We start from the raw sequence: 6,000 nt of genomic DNA on the forward strand, positions 1-6,000 counted from the left end.
CCCTCTTAGTCTCAAAATCAATATTTACTCGATGTTTGTCCAACCAATCTACGTCGAGAATCAAATCAAACTCTTCCAAAGGTAACTCCATCAGGTCAGCCAGAAAAATCTCTCCATTGATCTCAATAGGGCACTCTCTATAAATACGATCCAACACAATGGACTTGCCTAAGGGACTTTGAACTATCACCGAATGCTCAATATTCTCAACAAGAATATATAGACCCTTAGAAACAGAATGTGATACATAGGAATTGGTAGAGCCACTATCAAACAATGCAAAGTATGGAACTGAATGAATAGTAACAGTACCTGCAGTCACATTAGGCCCATCACGATCTTGTCGAAGTCTGACAGTGTAAACCAATGCAGGCTGTCTGGCATCAGATCTGACTGGACCCCTATTTTGAGATACACAGCCTCTACTAGTAGATCCAGATGATCTCTCCTGAGTACGACCACCCGTAGGAGTCTGAACAGTACTCTGAGTACGAGCGGGAGTACGAGCTGGTGTCTGAACTGAATGAGTTAACTCTGGACAATCCTTTACAATATGGTCACCTGAACCACATCTAAAACATGTACCTAATTTCTTCCTGCATTCCCCCATAATAAGGTTTCCCACAATAATTACATGACTGCAAAGATTGTGACCTAGAAGATCCACCATGTCTAGAAGGCTGAAAAGTTGAAGAACCAGATGCAACAGGTCTGATACTCGCACCGCCTCTCTGAAATGACTCACCCCTGCCTCTCTTGCTAGGGTGTGTAGAAGAATCAACAGAACCAGAAGGCCTCCTGAATCGATTTTGGGCTCGATCACTATCTCTCTTGCGCTCCATACCCAATCGCTCTATTTCCTCAGCAGTCTTGGCTATCTCAACCAATACATCAAAATTCCTCTCCCGGTGGGTAGCGACTAGACTCCTGATCTCATACCGGAGTCCATTTTTGAATCTCAAGCATTTATCTGTCTCTGTGCCAACAAGTCCAGGAGCATAACGGCTCAATCGGATGAACTCAACCTCGTAGTCCATAACAGACATATTACCCTGCTCCAGATCCTGAAACTCCTGACGTCGCTCCTGCAAGTATCTCTCTCCGATGTAGCGACTCCGGAAGCGCGTCTTGGAAAGATCCCATGTTAATTGGTTCCTCGGAATACTACCAGAAATGGATTGCCACCATCTGAAGCTTTCTTTCTTCAACATAGTTAGGGCCCCCTTCAACTTCTGCTCAGGTCCGAGGTCTATCTCATCCATAATCCTCTCTGTGTCCTCCAGCCAATACTCAGTGTCTGTCGGGGGTCCACCAGTAATACCCTCAAATGGAACTGCACCAGCAGCAACTAGAGAATTTGAAATCTCCACTGCAGTCATGTTGCTAGGGGCTCTAGCAGCTCTCTGAAACATGCGGAAGATAGCTCTATTATTGGCGTCTTCATTCATCTCAGTATCCTCATCTTCAGTGACGGGAAGATCTCTCATAGGAGTAAACTGGTCATCATGAGAAAGGGTCGGATCTACTTGCGAAACAGGAGGATCACGTGGAGACATCGGATCGTCTATCGTAACAAAAGGTCGAGTGACTATCCCTCTACCACGTCCACGTCCTGACCTACGACCTCTAGCAGCATTCATCGTTGGTCTATAAGACTTTACAGAAAGAATTTGAAACATATATCATATTAGCATCAGGGATCTCGAGAAAACTTTAAATCATACCATAAGGTGACACATTTTTTTTTAAAAAAAAATTCTTAAAAATCCAAAGTTTAGGACCCATATACAGTCCGAGTGTTTAAAACCGAAAGCTATGATACCACCAAATATAACCCCCCAGACTCGGTTTGTAAGTTAAACCCAAACATAAGTGGTCACATATCCCATTCACAAGTTTTTTTTTCTTACAATACATTATATTAATACAAACTAAAATATTAATAATACAAATATATCCAAAACGATAGCAAATACATGTCACTAGATACAACGGAAAACATGTAGAGATATATGTTCGTACAAAATAAGTAGTTGATCTCCCCTGATGCCAAATCTGCTGTATAAAAACTATAGAATGAGCTAAAAAGCTCAGTGTGCTCCATACAGTGTATAAAAACATATTAACAAAATATTTTAATAAAATTTGTTTATGCAATATGTTTTGAAAACATGAACACTACCCCCATCCTTTCATAATCTGTTTGTGTAGGTTCCCCAGAACCATACACCCCGCACAACCAGTAAGGCCCTAAGCACACAGCCGAGGAGCCTGCAGATAATCTTCCTCCAATAATATTCCCCCAATGATAATAATGAACATGAATGTATGCGCGTAAAACAATGAATAATTCTTTTAAAAACATAAGAATGTTTCAAGCTTGAAAACCATAAATCAGTAATGTATGGTAATTCAGATGTTGGGTAATTAGTATTCAGAAAACGGTATAAAATACCGTAACCAGAAATCATATCAGAAATATACAGTAAATCAGAAATCAGATACACAGTATTCAGATATTTATATACTTTAAAATAGTAATATAACACTATCAGGAAACACACCTGTAACAATATGAGAAATCAGATAGGGAAGCCTATCACTGGGTTTGTCGATCACGCTCTGCTGCAGCGCTAGATCCTACGAATTGGAAAATTCCATATTGGAATCCTAATATAAATAATCTTTATTTAAATAATATACGGAAACCTACGGGTAATTCTTGTAGTACGCGATTCAAGCTGATCTGACGAACGTACAACTCCAGACCTAACTGATCCTCGTTCAGGTGAAACACGGGTACCTTCATAAAATATTTTACTGAATCAATTCCTTAACCAATTCTCAAATAAATAATCAAAATACTAAAACACTAAGCCTTTTTGGGTTCACATGCTTTATTCGGGGATTTTGGGTCGGAATTTGACAAAACGGACTTCGGAATCAGATTCAGGACGTCGAAAAACATAAAGTATGACCTTCCAAAATTTTGAATTCTTGGTCAAAATCAAAGTCAACGGGTTTGACTGACGATTCGAAGATTTCCGGGTTTGAATTTTGTGAAACCGACCACGGATTCGGGACGTCGAAAAAATGTCAGGATAGGTATTCTCGAAAAAGATTAATGGTTGTTTAATGGCCGGTCAAAGCCGGTCAAAGTTCTGGTCAAAGGAGGTCAACAAACTGTCAACCATTTTACAGAAATAGCACCTTTTTAAAATAATTACCAAAATAGCACCCTTTTCGAATTAATTCCCAAAATAGCACCTTTTCGAATTAAACTCCCAAAATAGCACTTTTTGAATTAAATTCCCAAAATAGTACCCTTTTTTGAATTAAAATCCCAAAATAGCACCCATTTTGAATTAATTCCCAAAATGTCATCCGATCAATGGTCAACGGGTCGGGTCGGAACCGGTCAAACCCATTGAAAACCCGGTTAAACCGGTCATTTTAGCCTTCCCCATTCATTGGCGGCGCGTGGGGGCTCTCCTGGCTGCGTAAAATTCACGGAAAAATTTCTAAAAATTATTTTGAGCGATTTCGAGATACTTACAAAGATCGGTTCAAATTTTTGAACGGCGGAGAGCTCGGTTTCATCAAATCGGAAACTTTGACCGCTTCACCACCACACACGCCGCCGCCGCCGGAGAAAAAGGAGGACACCGGTGGACTCGGAACGGCACAAGGAACACGATGGTGCCGGAGGTGTCGTAAACGGAGCAACGATCGGCTATGAATTTAAGATTTTCTCGGCGATTGAGCTAAAAAAACGTCGAGGCTTTGACTGGAAATTCCCGATATTTGGCAGCGTTTCGCTTCAATTAATTTAAGGGAATTGTTCCTCACTCGATAACGAACACGATGGTGGTTTCAAAACGACGATCGGAATTCGAACAGCGTCGGGATCGTGGTTGGAAAATGGGCTCTGGGAAGGGAATTTGGGATAAATTGGTTTCTGATTTGCATATAATACCACATACCTAACATTTTAAGTTAAATTCGGGGCTTGGTCCCTGAATTTCTTTTAACTCTAAAACAAGTTACGAATTTTTAAAATCTTTCAATTTAGTCCCCTAATTTCACCAAATTACTTAATTAAATCCTAAAATTACAAATATATTTTTTTTCAAATTTCCGGGTTGTTACATGCATATTAAATGCATCTCGCAACATACCTTCCATGTCATCTTCTCTAACAGATCGATGGTGAGAATTAAAATGATAAGTCGAATAACTCATGAAAGAAGATCTATGAGATTTAAACTCTCCATGAAATATCCATTTTCTATAGCCCCAAACAAAGCCAAAAACAACTAGATGCTCGTAGATAACTTCACTATTGCGCGAATTAATGTTAGCACACTTCTTACAAGGGTAAATAATCATATTCTATTTGTTTGCATTCATAAAAGCTAAATTTAAAAAAAAATTGACTCCATTTCAATATTCATCGCTTACCCTTGACAAATTCATCCAACTCTTATCCATGTCGTATTTCTGGAGGGTGAACCAAAACTATGGGAAAATATTAGCAGCTTTGCCTTTGATAGGGATTTATTCAATAAAAAAAACGAGATTAAACACTTGAGGTTCTGGCACTCATGCTAGTTTTGACTATATATACCTAGAAAATAAAATGTCAACAGTAAACTCATCTGATATTTGATATTAGAAAACATAGCATCATGAGACTACCATACATCCTTGTAAAGAAAACTGCAATGAGTGTTTATGATTACTGTACACATATGAGAAAAAAAATACCTCTTTTACTCTCAGCAAGTTTCCGTCTGTTTTTCTACTGTTTTCCTGATTTTTAGCTATTCTGAGTCCTTGTTCATCAACCAAACTTTTCTCCTTTTCCAAATAAAATTATGCGAAAGAGATAAAAACAGAAACGAAATTGATACACATCCCAACAATAATTAGTTTCGTGCTTCATTATACTTAAATAATGTCATGCATATTGCACATGAAATGAAAAAGGAAACCATCTCGCCCCCCCCCCCAATGAATAATAAAGGGAGAAGAAGAAAATGAAATGTACAGATTCAGAGACAAAAGAGGACTGTTTCATGTACCTGAGTGTAATAGTAACAAAGGGTATATAAGATATTAATCCAAAGAAGAAGCAAAGGAAGCTGCTGCCAGTTACAGCTGTGTTGCCATTGGATTGTTTTTAGTTTCAATGAAGAAAATGACAAACTTTGTAAGAGAGAGCTTAAAATAGATTGGACCACTATATAATGAATAATTTATCAAAAATCTGAAATTTTTGAAGTGTTCCCACTCCTTATCCTCCTGAGAACGATAGGAAACAGGAAAAATACCTTAACATTAATTAAACTAATCGTAAAAGCATTTAACTCATCACAGATTGAACATGGAGGGAGAAAAGTAATTAAACTCTTCTGACCTGATCTTGATCTTGGTTAGTCAAGCGGGACATTATCACATTATTGTAATCAATAACTCAAATGAAATTTGGAATTACCAAAATAAACATGTTAGGATTAAATCTGGATAAGACTTATTCCAGCAACAAAGAGAATTGTTAAACAAAATCTCAAATTGCGAGAGAAAGGTTCCACCTCAAGATTTGGGCGCACTACACGAACAAGTTCTCCACACACTCTCAATGCCTCAGTTGTGAGTTTGTAGTAATCCTCACCAACAGCAGATAAAACAGGAGAAGAAAGATCCTGAATAACAATTTACCAACTTGTTATCATAGAACAACCTAATATTGGTCACCAAAAACCAGATAAAACAACGAAGGAAACATTATACCCTCATATTGTATATATGTTAAGCTTACCAAGAGACTCAAAATTCAAAAAGAACTAACAAAAAAACATCATGGTCGTTTTTTGAGAACAGCTGAAGGAGCTGAAATTGCAGCAGAATAAAAACTTGTTACAACAGTTTTAAGCAGAGAAATCAAATGGTTCGTGGATTAACTTAGTTTCTCGGAAAAGAAGCATCAAGCCAATTTAA

The 6,000-nt window shown here is 38.1% G+C and overlaps 1 pseudogene; it reads right to left on the reverse strand.

Moving 5' to 3' along the window:
• LOC120143205 overlaps nucleotides 1-5,799 on the reverse strand; it is a 74,358-nt pseudogene extending 68,559 nt beyond the window's left edge.
• Nucleotides 5,800-6,000: the final 201 nt, after the last annotated feature.

The sequence above is a fragment of the Hibiscus syriacus genome, unplaced genomic scaffold, assembly GCF_006381635.1.
Source record: "Hibiscus syriacus cultivar Baekdansim isolate YM2019G1 unplaced genomic scaffold, ASM638163v2 tig00110839_pilon, whole genome shotgun sequence".
NCBI lineage: Eukaryota > Viridiplantae > Streptophyta > Magnoliopsida > Malvales > Malvaceae > Hibiscus > Hibiscus syriacus.